The following is a 15756-nucleotide window of genomic DNA, read 5'->3' as shown; positions in this document are numbered from 1 at the left end:
TTTTTAAGGTTTCTCAAGGTAAGATCTAAATCCAAATCCAAAGGAGTTTTGAAGTTTGCATCACGTCAAAAGGAAGAGTCAATGTCTCATTTTTTCGAGTCAACCAATCGAGCTTGCAGAGTTTCCCTAAAAAGAGAAATGATCGAGTTGAACTCGCCATTTATACTCTGCAACCTCAAGGGTCACACATACTTTAACATTGTCGATATTACACATAATTCAAACGAGAGTCAAAAGATAGGGCTTTGAAGATAATCCCACACCAACAACCTTAAAGGTTAAACAATTCTCTCTATGCTTTGTGAACTAAATACTTTGTGTACTAACTTAGGTATCAAAGTGCACTCGATTCAATACCACATCGATGCAACTACTCTACCGAGTCAACTCTAACGTGTCTAGACCAAAGAAGTAGAGTTGGTGGTGCTCAACTTTTTTGCGCCAACTTATATTTATTAATCATTAGTATTTTTTTTAAAGAAAACAAATCAATAATAATGGAGTTTTAATTCATTGAATGTTTTTTATCCTATTCATGCATTTGAGGCGCATAAGCTGATTTATAAATGATAGTACACTACATGAAATCACACTTCTTCCGATGCCACAAATCGATGAAAAATGGTGGAAAATGCTTCGAGAGATCCTTTCCCGACGAAATATGGATCGTTGGGAGTTTGGTCGAGAAAAATCTGTCGGGAGGGAGTTGTTCGAGAACTCTCGACGCATGGATTGGGTATCGAGAGTTCTTGGAACTACCGATGCATTTTATACGACGTCAGCAGTTCCCTTAACTCCCGACGTCCTGTCCATGCATCTGGAGTTTTCGAACAACTCCCGACACATGATTTATGCGTCGGAAATTCTCGAACTCCCGACGCCCTATGCATGCATCGGAAATTGCGGAAAATTCCAATGCGCCAAAATATGCGTAGGGAGTTCCTTCATTAGTTGAATATTGACTTTTAAATTTTTTTAATTTATAATTTATAATTTGTAATTTTTTTAAATTTGATCTGAATAACCTATAAAACATCATTAACCAACTCAAACAAATTTACATAATAAATAAAACAAAGAAAACGAAGTCCATACTATAACAAATAAATGAAAAGTTACAATATCTTACAATAAAACAAAGTCGATACTAAATAAAAGAAATTTATTTTCAGAAATACATGGAAGAAATAAAATGAAAACAACGTCAATAAATACAGAAAAGAAAACAACATCTGGAACACAACATCTTGAACAATCGTCCAACCTTATCTCCGAACAGCATCTTACAATAAAACAAAAACATTCAAATGTCATAATCTTAAATATCCATAACACGTTCAAACTTCATAAACAAAAAAATTTACAAATGTCATAATCATCCAACCAAACTCCATAAATAAAAAATCTAAACAAAACTCACAAAACAAGAACATAAAACTCAAACCTTCTCCCTAAAACAATCTAAACCAATCTCGACCCACCCCCCACAACACATTCAAACTTCATAAACATTCATAAACACACAAAAACTTCAAGTTCAACAACAAAACGAGCAAAATGAGTATAATCAAACTCCACCCACCCTCCACGACAAACATAAAACCTCTCAAACAACAAAAAACACATAAAAACCTACAAATTCAACTCCAAAACGATAACAACTGAACTCTATGCACCCTTACAACATATTCAAACTCATAAACAAGAACGAACACAACTGCAGGATAGCCAACAATTCTTTATCATAAAGCTACTAAGACATAAAAACTTTGCTATCATAACTGCAGGATAGCAACATATTGTACAACTAAATAATGAAGTATTCATACCTAATTCGATGGGCCTCCTCTATGTGATCGTATCATGTCTTTAATCATTTTGTTCATTTCTTCCATTTGTCTTGCATGATCCTCTTTCATTTGTTTTTGAACGTCTTCAAGTTCCTTAATCCTTGACTGAGACTATTCGAAATTGGCTCTCAATTCCTTCATCTCCCTATCCGTTCCTTGAGTAGATGACAAACTCGATGAGCTGCTACCCCTTCTTGACTTAGGTTTAGAGTCCCAACCTAGGCCTTTTGCATATCCGGGTCGTCTACCTAAAACTGTCTCACAGATTTCATCTCCTGTTAGTGGTTGAGAACCTTCTGGAGTGGGGTTGGATTGTAATTCTAACATTTGATTTTAGACATATTAATTAAATATGTAAGTATAAGCGACTGAAGTTAGAAATGAAAAACACAAAAGTAAAACAAAAAATGTTACATGTGCATTTTCAGCTGCCTCGTTCACGAACTTGCCATCTTTAGAGTGTGTTTCCCTATCAACACGTCCTTTTTCTCGACCTTTCTTTGCTTACAACTCTGCTTGAATTTGCAGGAATGACTTCAATCTGCTTACATGGTCGAACGGTAATTTCTCTCTATTCTTTCTATTCGTCTCCAACATTTCCTATGTTTCACTAAAAAGATAAATAACAAATATTCTATAATAGTAAATGCAGTAAATGATACATGCCCTAAATTATTCTAACCTGAAATGCTTCACTTTCGAAGCAGTCACACAAAAAATACCAATCTTCTGGTCTATTTTTAAGCCAGCTAGGGAAGTTGGCACGTGCTTGTTGAGGGTCTCCACATTTCCTGTAATGTATGTGAAAATTTGCTCTAAATTCTTTGAAGGAGTTTTGCATTTGATGTTCTATAAAATGGTTAAGTCGTTGACTGGATATATCAAATACGAAATAAGGCTACAAAAGAATAAAAAAAAAGAATTAGCATATATGATGTTCATGACTCTTAGTCTACAATTGACTCTAAAAGAATAAACTTCTAACTTACCAACAATTGACTCTTAGCCAATTCTATAAACTCGTTTAGAACCTCAGCAAAAGTACGACATCGTACTGGAAATGCAGATCTCACGGAGACACCAATCGCATTACTAAATTGTGTTCCCTCTAAGAGTGTTGCGAGAACACTTCTGGAATTGTGTAACGGGCGTAAAGATAGTTTACGTCACTCCGCATTTGAGGTTGCCCTGCACACGTGCTTGAGGCAAATCCCAAGAAGTTGGAAAACCGGTCGAGGTTATGCCTCTTTATAGGCTACCCCAAAGGTACACGAGGGGGTTATTTTTATGATCTAACGGAAAATAGGATGTTTGTTTCAACGAGCGCTACTTTCCTGGAGGAGGATCATATAAGGGAGCACAGTCCACGAAGTAAAGTCGTGATGCATGAGCTTTCCAATGAAACTACTGAAACTTCAACAAGAGTTGTTGAAGAGCCTGCTACATCAGGAAGAGTTGTTGATGGGAGTTCATCTAGTAGGTCGGTTCCACCTCAAGAGTTGAGGGAACCTCGACGTAGTGGGAGGGTTGCGAACCTGCCCGTTCGCTATCTGGGTTTTACAGAAATCCTTGCTATGGTAGTAGATGGCGACGTTGAGGATCCGTTGTCTTATCAGAAGGAAATGGAGGATGTTGACTGGGATGAATGGGTCAAGGCCATGGATCTCGAGATGGAGTCGATGTACTTCAATTCAGTATGGGATCTTGTAGATCAGCCTGATGGGGTAAAACCTATAGGTTGTAAATGGATCTACAAGTGCAAAGGGGGTGTTGATGGGAAAGTACAGACCTTCAAGGCTCGGCTTGTGGCAAAAGGTTATACCTAGGTAGAGGAAGTTGACTATGAGGAGACTTTTTCACATGTTACTATGTTAAAGTCGATTCGCATCCTCCTGTCCATTGCAGCTTATAATAATTATGAGATCTGGCAAATGGACGTCAAGACAACCTTTCTGAATGGAAATCTGAGGAGACCATTTACATGGTGCAACCTGAGGGATTCATAGCCCAAGGTCAAGAGCAAAAAGTTTGCAAGCTGAATCGGTCCATTTATGGGCTAAAACAGGCATCTCGATCTTGGAACATACGGTTTGATACTGCGATCAAGTCGTATGGCTTTGACCAAAATGTTGATGAACCTTGTGTCTACAAGAAGATTATCAACGCTTCAGTGGTCTTCTTAGTGTTGTACGTAGACGATATACTACTTATTGGGAATGATGTAGGTTTACTGACTGTAGTTAAGAACTGGCTAGCAACCCAATTCCAAATGAAAGATTTAGGAGAGGCTCAGTTTGTTCTAGTAATACAGATTTTTCGAGATCATAAGAATAAAATGCTAGCATTGTCTCAGGCATCATACATTGACAAGATGTTGCTCAAGTACTCGATGCACGAATCCAACAAGGGCCTATTGCCATTCAGGCATGAAGTCACTTTGTCTAAGGACATGTGTCCTAAGACGCCTCAAGAGATTGAGGAGATGAAACCGGTCCCATATGTGTCTGTCGTTGGCAGTTTGATGTACGCGATGCTCTGTACTCGTCCAGGCATATGGTTACGCTGTGGGCATAGTTAGTCAGTATCAGTCTAACCTAGGCCAGGGTCACTGGACTGCAGTGAAGAACATCCTCAAGTATCTTTGGAGAACGAGGGACTACATGCTCATGTATGGTTCTAGGGATTTGAACCTTACTAGATACACAGATTCTGTCTTTCAGACTGATAAGGACTCTCACAAGTCCACATTAGGGTCAGTCTTTACTCTTAACAGAGAAGCTGTAGTGTGGCGAAGCACTAAGCAGGGGTGCATCGCCGACTCCACTATGGAGGCGGAGTACGTAGCGGCTTGCAAAGTTGCTAAGGAAGCTGTCTGGCTCAGGAAGTTCTTGACAGAACTGAAAATTATTCTAGATATGTCTAGGCCCATTACCCTATATTGTGATAATAGTGGTCTAGTAACGAACTCCAAGGAGTCGAGGAGTCATAGGCGCGACAAGCACATAGAGCGAAAGTATCATCTAATCTGCGAGATAGTACATTGAGGGGACGTGATCGTCACGAAAGAAGGAACAATTTCCAGTTCCTGTTGACCCGTTTACGAAGGCTCTCACGACTACAGTGTTTGAGAGTCACCTATGGAGCATGGGTCTACAGGATTTCCCGCGGCTGGACTAGGGCAAGTGGGAAATTTTTTTGTACTGGGCTTTTATGCTCTAGTTTATTGTTTTGTACTTTTTTTTATGTACACCCCAGTTTACTTTAGGACAAGTGGGAGATTTTTGGGGTTGATGCCCTAAATTCTCATATCCTGTAGTTTGTAAACAGTTTGTATGAACGCTTGTGTTGTAATATATGATTTTTGCTTCACATCTTGATTTTGCTCAGTTGTATGTTTTATTTGCTTTACCACAAACCAATAAACATAAAATCCTTAGTTATCTGTATGTAACTTAAGCAAGTATATGATGACATACAACTGGATTATGTCTTGAATGATAATCAAAATGGTTTGTAGTATATGAATATAGGAGGGAAAACTTATCTTGGTAACGCTACGGATGCGGCCCGCTTTATGGAATAGTTACAAGTGTTATGACTTGTCACAAATGGTCTGATCCTGATCATTCCTGTAGGGACATGCGAGTGGGGATGTCCTATACAAAGAGTTTGTATAGGACCTGACCATGAAGTATTAACATCTCGTTATATAATACTTTTCATGACAGAGACTTCACTTCATTAGGATGACCACCGGTAACATGACCTCAATCCTGAGTGAGTTGGGAACTCCTGCCATTGAGGGCGGTCCTTTGATTTGTATGGGTGCGAGTGTCGAGGTCGCCGATTCAAAACTATCATTTTGGGGATTCGTCTGATTAGGGGGCTGGGAACTCAGCTACACAAGATGGAATTCACTCCTTCCCCGAGGCAGGGGTAAGTAGATAGATAACTCACTTAAGGGTTGATTCCATGACTTGAACGATGTGGCGCCACACACCTTCTCTTGGCTTGAGAGGTGTTCACACATAGTTGGACTATGTTGTATTGTTCATTAGAGGAATCAGTGGTATTTAAGGAGTGAGATGTAACTACAGGGGCAAAACGGTAAATTGGCCCAACTGTACTTACGAGCATCTGTGAAGGGTCATCGTATTCATGATTGGTTATATCGATGGACTATGAAATATATCTATGGTAAGAAGAGTTCAACTATTGGTCTTTAGTGGAATGCATGACAGTTAACGGATGGTGGATCTCTTGGCTAAAGAGTTTAGTCAGCTATTCACGGACCGTTGGAGCTTCGAGCCACAGGTCCATTAGATCCCCTGGATAGCTTGGATTAAGTCGAGAATTAGTGTTTGGGTCAGCTTGAAATGTTCAAATTGACAAGAGAGAGTTCGATTATATATGATATACTTGGACTGGTTAATTATATATGATATAATTGGCTAAATGTATGAGATCCATTATTTTGGAGGAAATTAGATATAAATATGATTTATATCAAGTGGAGAAGAAATTACTATAGTAGGTATGTGATATCAAACTATAGGGTAAGAATATAATCATTATTGGCTAAATGTATGATATAATTGGCTAAGAATATAATATGATTATATTCATTAATTATATGACAATTGGCCGAAAACCTCTCCTTGTTCGTGCGTTAGTGGGAGAGTTCGAAGTCGGTTATTGTAACCGAAGAATAAAATGAAAAATTTATTTCATTTTGCAAAAAGTTCAAAAATTCGCAATTGGTGTGAAAATGTAACGATCACCTAGTTTGAAAGCCTATACGATAGTTGCTCATCATCTAAACGATCGTACACCCATTCCTAAACGATCGCTTAGCTTTCCTAAACGATCGCATAGCGTGCTGTGTTTTCTAAACGACCGTCTACTATTTATTAAACGATCGCTTAGTAAAATCTACATGATCGTGTAGCTTCTTCTAAACAATAAACATACAGCTATACGATAACTCTTTCTCTCCCACTTGCTTATCGTCTACACGATTTATCTTTTCTCCGACCTCTACCAAATTCACCAAAGACCACACTTTGGATTCTCACTCCGAGAATACCAAAGGCTCCAACTGGTGGTGTCGTCCCCGCTGTTCACTTGTTCGTGACTGTTCGTGTTGCTGCCATTCGTGTAGATGATTGTGCTGTTGCAGCCGACCAGTTTGTTGGGCGATAGAGTTCGCGTAGAGGTTCTTCCACTGCGTCTGAGTTCAACATTTGAAGGGGATCTTCAACTGGTATGAGAACTTTTTCCCTTATATTTTATTGTTCAAAGCATGCCGTTAATTAGTGTGAATTTGTATAACTGTCTGTTAGAATGTATGTGTTGTATTTCGGTCAAAATTAGGGGTGGTCATTCAAACCGCAAAAATCGAATCGTTTCTAAAAACCGAACCGAACCGAACTGAAAACTTAGTGAAATCAAAAAATTTGGTTTGAAGAAATTTTGAAACCGAATTAATTCGGTTCAGTTCGGTTTCACTTTCGAAAACCGAACTGAACCGTTTTTAACTAATATATATATATATATATATAAATATTAAAAAAAAGAGTAAAACCGAACCGCATTTAATTTAAAGAACAAAACCGAATTTAAAACCGAACCAAACCAAACCAAACCGCTTTTTAATTAAAAAAGAATATAACATGAATTTTTTAAAAATGCCAAAACCGAATTTGAAAACGAATCGAACTGCATCGGTTCGGTTTGAATCAATAAATCGGTTAGGTTCGGTTTCACATTTTAAAAAATTAGGTTCGGTTCGGTTTGACCACCAAACCGAACCGTTTCCACCCCTAGTCACAATGAAATCGGAAAGATACGATCGCGCTCATGGATGCTCTTCGTTAAGAGTTTCTTCAATTGGTATCAGAGCCAGGTTATGATATTCCAATTTCATTGTTGCAACGAATTACATATACATTCTTGGTGGGTGCATGTCTGCTCTGTTTAATCGTTGAATTGATGTGGGTGTGCAGATTAATGGATTTTTCATGGATGTTAGCCTCGGTTTGATTTAATTCTTTTACATTTTCGGTTGTTTGTAAAAGCCCCTCCGTTTTTGGACATGAATAATCGTTATCGAGTTTGTAATTCAAAGTCTGTTAGAGTCTTGAGTCATTCTTGAAGAAGATTGGAGCAAAGGTTGCAATTCTTTGAGGAAGGAGGCGATCAAGGGTTGATCGCGTCGTGTAAACGATGGGTAAGCGATCACTAAGTATCGGGTCGTGTAGACGATGGGATGCTCACGTATCGTTTAACGCGCACGCACACTAGACTTAGTAACTGACTAAACGATCGCTTAGTAAGACATGGTAAATCGTTTAACTTTTGTTGCGTTAAGCGATCGCCTAGACGACCAGGCTTTGCAGCCTCTTAGTGCGTGCATCCGCTCGTGGTCAGGTCTTATACAAACTCTTAAAGACGTTAACACTTTGTGGTCAGGTCTTATACAAACTCTTTGCATAGGACGCCCCCGCTTGCATGTCCCCTACACGAATGATCAGGATCAGATCATCCGTGACAAGTCACAACATTTGTGGCCATTCCACAAAGTGGGCCGCATCCGTAGTTTTACCAGGATAAGGTTTCCCTTCTATATCTATATACTAGAGACCATTTTGGTTATCATTCAAGACATGATCCACTTGTATGTCACCACAAACATGCTTAAGTTACATACAAATAACTAAGGATTTTATGTTTATTGGTTTGTGGTAAAGCAAATAAAACATACAACTGAGAAAATCAAGATGTGAAGTAAATATCATATATTATAAAACACAAGCGTTTGTACAAATAGTTTACAAATTACAGGACACGAGACTTTAGGGCATCAACCCTAACAATCTCCCACTTGTCCTAAATCGAAGTGGGGTGTACATAAAAAAAAGTACAAAACAATAAACTAGGGTATAAAAGCCCAGTATAAGAAAATCTCCCACTTGCCTTAGTCCAGCCACGGGCGATCTTGTAAACCATGCTCCGTAGGTGATAACTGGCAGAAATGCACGTTATCATAGTGCTAAGTTATTAAACAATGTTGGATTGCATTGATAAAATATGTTAAATTGCGTCCATTAAGCATAAATTGTATAATATTGCGGTCGCATGCGTTCAATGTATTAGAACTATTGAGTTTTGTATTTTTGTGTAGAAATGCGTTAACGCAATGCAAGATTGCAATCATAGGAAATCATTAGTCGAGCGCAACTTTACCGCAAGACTTTGCGTTGATCGCTCTCGCAAAAATTCGCCCAAAAGGATCGCCGCAACTTTGTCAGTGCAATATGGTGGGTGCATCTAGGTGAAAGGCTAATTAAGAATGATGGGACAGAAAGCTGATGACAGTCAAATCCAAATTAAGTTGACAGTTGATAACGGTCATAAAGTATATTCAGCTTTATCGGTAACAATCATTTGGCGCGTCAATCAGGAATTAAAGCTGTCCCATCTGTACAACCGGGAGAAAGAAGCCACCTTTCACCATTGATGCCCTATAAATACCAAGTGAATTCTTCAGAAAAGGGGTTGATCAGTTGACGAGTTAACCAATTGCTTCTATTCATAGTTTTCTTTTCCATTTTACGGTGGAGAAAGAGAAGAGTGGTGGCACCGGAGATCGCCTAGGGCAACTCGAGAGAGAACCTTGGGGCGTAAGAGCAGAGAGCAGGCCGACTCTTGCGAGAGCGAGAATATCTTTAGAGCACGAGTAGAAACAGTGTACACGCCTGACAGCAAGAAATTACTACCAGGCTTTTTACTATACTTGCATTGTTATTTTGTACTTCATCTCATATCTATTCAATGGAAGTTCTATTTGTACATCTACTCAGTTTCTTAATACACATGAGTAGCTAAACTAGTTGAATGAGTTGAGAAGAACTAAGCTAACATGACCTAGGAAGTTCATTGCTTGCGATTGTCTTGTTTTATGCTGTGCAAAATACCCTTTAGAGTTACTCGAGAGAGAATCTAAAGAAAGAACCAAATGTCTCGAGAGAGCTAGGTTAGAATTTGGACTCGAAAGAGCAAGATTAGGCTTGCATAAATAAGAGATAGGGACTTGGAGATTAGCTCTGTTTGTCAACTTGCATCGTATGCATCCTAGGAATGGGAATGATATTATGTGGTCACATATTTGTGTGAATGTCATGTTGTCATCGCATAAATAGAGATAGAGGTTTATATGTAAATCTTGTAGACTTATCGCATATTTATCGCATGCATTCTAGCCTTAGAAGCCATTGCATTCATGCCGAGAGATGGTTTACTATTGTATGCATGTTGCATGATCGCATTCTAGGGAGTGTTAGCCGAAACTTTTCTCAACCCGTTCACCGTATACTCATCGTATTTCCCGTTTAGCAACTCTTTTCAAACTCCGCCGCATTCGTTATTTATTTTTATCAACGCAAACAACAAACCCAACGATTTATTTATTTAATTGGTTACCGCAAGTCTTCATTAAAATCACCAACGCAACTATTTTCACAAGTCCCTGTGTTCGACTGTGGACTTACCAGGAAACTCAGAGGAATTTACACACTAATTCCGCTGGGGAAACTTGAGTGCAAACGCAATTCCATCACCGCATATCATCCATATTTCCATTACATAAAACAACACATCAAGTTTTTGGCGCCGTTGTCGGGGACTTCGGCAAAATAGTTTGTTAACGGTAATTTTTGTGATTTCTTTGCAGAACTCTCAATCTCTGGCGAACTACGACCCGGAGATTGAGAGAACATTTCGAAGGAGACTACGAGACGGCCAACAACAACCACAATCAGATAAAGATGAGACGGCGGAGCAGCCTGGAGGTGGAGCACCAAATGATAAGAATGTCATGGCGAATCCAATTATTTTGGCAAATGATCGCAATAGGCCCATTAGGGACTATGCATCGCCAAACCTCTATGATTTCTCTCTGGAAATCATGAGGCCTGCCCTCCACGGAAGTAGATTCGAGATGAAACCGATGATGCTGAGATGATTCAGACTGCAGGTCAATTCGGAGGAAGGCATGGCGAGGATCCACATGCCCACCTTCGAAGTTTTATCGAAATATGCAATACTTTTGTGTTCCCGAACATCTCTGCTGAAGAAGTTCGACTAACGTTTTTCTCACTTTCTCTCTGTAATCAGGCTAGGAAATGGGCTTATTCGCTCGAACCAGGAGAGATTACTTCTTGGGAGCAGGTAGTGGAGAAATTCATGAAAAAGTATTTTCCACCTACCGAGAACGCAAGACGAAGGAAGCTTATTACAAATTTTGAACAAGAGATGGATGAATCGCTCAGCGATGCTTGGGTAAAGTTTAAAAGGTTTTTTGATAATGGGCTACCAGAATGCCTTCAAATGGAAATTTTCTATCACGGTTTGAATCCCGCTTTGCAGACCACTGCCAATGCAGCAGCCGCTAGTGGTCTGCTTGAAAAAACTTACGATGAGGCAAAGAATGTCCTGGACTGCATCTCCAAGAACCATGAAGACTGGAGGGAGAGTGACTAGAGATTGAGACTTAAAGATTCTGACGCAAACAATGGTGCTATTGTTTCATCACAAAACCAAATGACCGCAATGACGAATTTGATTCAAGGAATGGCGATCAGCAGCCTAACACCGTAAGGTGGGCAAATCAATGCAATAAGTCAAAACACCGCAAGTTGTACGACTTGTGGTTATGGGCATGCGATGGAAGATTGCCCGCAAAATCCGCAGTCTATATATTTTGTAAAGAATAATCCCTTTTCAAACACCTACAACCTCAGGTGGAGAAACCAACCCAATTTTGCCTGGAAGAATCAACAAGAAAATTTTCAATCTGTGGCGCAAAAAGAAGGGCCACCAGGATTCTTCCAACGCAACAACAGTCAACAGAGCAATCAAGCAAGTAGCTCACAACAACCACCGCAATTCTCTTCTCTTGAGAGCCTATTGAAGCAATATATAGAGAAAAATGAGACAGTGCTTCAAAGTCAGGCTACGTCCATCCGCAACCTCGAATTGCAAATGGGCCAGATTGCGAATGAGCTGAAAAGTAGACCGCAAGGGGCGTTGCCAAGTTCTACCAAACTTTCACGCAACCCAGGGGGATCAGGTAAGGAGCAATGTTAGGTTGTGACATTGCGCAGTGCAAAGACCGTAGAGGGGGAAAAGAAGGAGCATAGTAGAACAACTTCCATCACAACGAAGCCTGAGATTATGGTAACGCAAGAAGAAGAAAGAGAAAATTAAGCAGTGGAACCTGAGGTTGCGTCGACCTCAAAGTCAAATGAAATGAGAACCGTGAAAGTTCAGTTACCACTTTTTCCTCAGAGGCTAAAGAAGAAGAAAAATGAAGAGGTACACTATCAATGCTTCTTATCTATGCTAAAACAATTACATGTTAACATTTCTTTCAATGAAGCGATTGAGAAAATGCCTGCCTATGCCAAGTTTCTGAAGGACATGGTAACTAAGAAGAGAGGCACTGGAAAATTTTCCATGGTGGCACTAACGCAAAGTTCCAAATCCATTATCCTACCGAAGATGAGTGATCCTGGTAGCTTCACTATTCCTTGTTCCATAAGAGGACTCTATATTGGGCAAGCCTTGGTGACTTGGAGGCCAGCATAAATTTATGTTGCTGTCAATTTTTAGACAATTAAATGTGGGGCAACTTGTGCCCACATTAGTGACTCTCCAATTGGCTAACAGATCCCTGGTTCATCCAGAAGGTAGGCTGAAGGATGTGTTGATCACGATTGATAAATTTATTTTGCCATTTGACTTCATCATTCTAGACTATGAGGCCGACAAAGATGTGTCCATTATTTTGGGGTGACCTTTTCTATCAACGGGTCGTGCTCAAATTGACGTACACAAGGGAGAAATCACTTTGAGTAAAGTCTGATGACAGTCAAATCCAAATTAAGTTGACAATCGATAACGGTCACAAAGTACATTCAACTTTATCGGTAACAATCATTCGGTGCGTCAATTAGGAATTAAAGCTGTCCATCTATACAACCGGGAGAGAAAAGCCGCCTTTCACCATTGATGCCCTATAAATACCAAGTGAATTCTTCAGAAAAGGGGTTGATCGGTTGACGAGTTAATCGGTTGCTTCTGTTCATAGTTTTCTTTTCCATTTTATGGTGGAGCAAGAGAAGAGCGGTGGTGCCGGAGATCGCCCAGGGTAACTCGAGAGAGAACCTTGAGGCGTAAGAGCAGAGAGCGGGCCAACGCTCGCGAGAGCGAGAATATCTTTAGAGCACGAGTAGAAATAGTGTAAACGCCTGGCAATAAGAAATTGCTACCAGGCTCTTTAATATACTTGCATTGTTATTTTGTACTTCATCTCATATCTATTCAATGAAAGTTCTATTTCTACATCTGATCACTCTCTTAATACGCATGAGTAGCTAAACTATTTGAATGGGTTGAGAAGAACTAAGCTAACATGACCTAGGAAGTTCATTGCTTGCGATTGTCTTGTTTTATACTATGCAAAATACCCTTTAGAGTTACTCAAGAGAGAATCTAAAAAAAGAACCGAATGTCTCGAGAGAGCTAGGTTAGAATCTGGACTCGAAAAAGCAAGATTAGGCTTGATAAACAAGAGATAGGGACTTAGAGATAAGTTTTGTTTTTCAACTTGCATCGCATGCATCCTAGGAATGGGAATGATATTATATGGTCGCATATTTGTGTGAATGTCATGTTGTCATCGCATAATTAGAGATAGAGGTTTATGTGTAAACCCTGTAGACTTATCACATATTTATCACATGTGTTCTAGCCTTAAAAGCCGTAGCATTCACGTCGAGAGGTGGTTTATTATTTTATGCATGTTGCATGATCGCAAAGCATGAACTCATTCTAGGGAGTGTTATCCAAAACTTTTCTCAACCCGTTCACTGCATATTCATCATATTTCCTATTTATCAACTCTTTTCAAACTCCGCCGTATTCATTATTTATTTTCATCAACGCAAACAATAAACCCAACGATTTATTTATTTAACTAGTTACCGCAAGTCTTCATAAAAATCACTAACGTAACTATTTTCACAAGTCCCTGTGTTCGGCCCTGGACTTACTAGGAAACTTCGAGGAATTTACACACTAATTCCGCTAGGGAAACTTGAGTGGACAATGCAATTCCATCAACGCATATCATCCATATTTCCATTACATAAAACAATGCATCAGTAGGTGACCTTCAAACGTTGTAGCCATGAGAGCCTTCGTAAACGGGTCAGCAACATTGTGCTCTGAAGTGATCTTCATGACGATCACGTCCCCTCGATGCACTATCTCGCTGATCAGATGATACTTTTGCTCTATGTGTTTACCGCGCCTGTGACTCCTTGTCTCCGTGGAGTTCACTACTGCCATACTATTATCACAATATAGGGTAATGGGCCTAGAAATATCTGGAACAACTTCCAGTTCTGTCAAGAACTTTCTGAGCTAGAAGACCTACTTAGCAGCTTCGCAAGCCACTACGTACTCTGCCTCCATAATGGAGTTGACGATGAACCACTACTTACTGCTTTACCACACTACAGCCCCTTCGTTAAGAGTAAAGACTAACACTAATGTGGACTTGCGAGAGTCCTTATCAATCTAAAAGTCAGAATCCGTGTATCCAGTAGGGATCAAATCCCTAGAACCATACATGAGCATGTAGTTTCTCGTTCTCCGAAGATACTTGAAGATGTCTTCACTGCGGTCCAGTGACCCTGGCCTGGGTTAGACTGATACCAACTGACTATGCCCACAGCATAGCAGATGCCTGGACGAGTACAGAGCATCGCGTACATCAAATTGCCAACGGCAGACGCATATGGGACCGCCTCATCTCCTCAACCTCTTGAGGCGTTTGAGGACACATGTCCCTAGACAAAGTGACTCCATGCCTAAGACATTGTTCTTACGATCCCAAAAGATCTTGTCAGTAGGCCTTTGTTAGAGTCGTGCATCGAGTACTTGAGGAACATCTTGTCAATGTACGATGCCTAAGACGGTGCTAGCACATTGTTCTTACGATCCCAAAAGATCTTTATACCTAGAACAAACTGAGCCTCTCCCAAATATTTCATTTGGAATTGGGTCGCTAGCCAGTTCTTAACTGCAATCAGTAGACCTACATCATTCCTAATAAGTAGTATATCGTCTACGTACAACACTAAAAAGACTACTAAAGCGTTGATGATCTTCTTGTAGACACAAGGTACATCAACGTTTTGGTCCAAGCCATACGACTTTATCGCAGTATCAAACTGTATGTTCCAAGATCGAGACGCCTGTTTCAGCTTGTAAATGGACCAATTCAGCTTGCAAACCTTTTTCTCTTGACCTTGGGCTATGAATCCCTCGGGTTGCACCATATAAATGATCTCCTCAAGATTGCCATTCAAAAAGACCGTCTTGACGTCCATTTGCCAGATCTCATAATTATAATAAGTTGCAATAGACAGGAGGATGCAGATCGACTTTAACATGGCAACAGGCGAGAAAGTCTCCTCATAATCGACTCCTTCTACCTGGGTATAACCCTTTGCCATAAGTCGAGCCTTAAAGGTCTGTACCTTCCCATTAGCACCCTGTTTGTGCTTGTAGATCTATTTACAACCTATAGGTCTTACCCGATTAGGCTGATCTATAAGATCCCATACTGAGTTGAAGTACATCGACCTCATCTCGAGATCCATGGCCTTGAACCATTCAACTCGGTCTACATCCTTCATTGCCTTCTGATAAGAAAACGGATCCTCAACAACGCCATCTGCTACCATAGCAAGGATTACGAACAGGCGGGTTCACAACCCTCCCACTATGTTGAGGTTCCCATAACTCTTGAGGTGGAACCGACCTACTAGATGGACTT

Source organism: Benincasa hispida, chromosome 7, assembly GCF_027475165.1.
Source record: "Benincasa hispida cultivar pf3 chromosome 7, pf3_genome.v1.1, whole genome shotgun sequence".
Classification (NCBI taxonomy): Eukaryota; Viridiplantae; Streptophyta; class Magnoliopsida; order Cucurbitales; family Cucurbitaceae; genus Benincasa; species Benincasa hispida.
The sequence above is the reverse complement of the archived record's forward strand: the minus strand, read 5'-3'. Positions refer to the sequence as shown.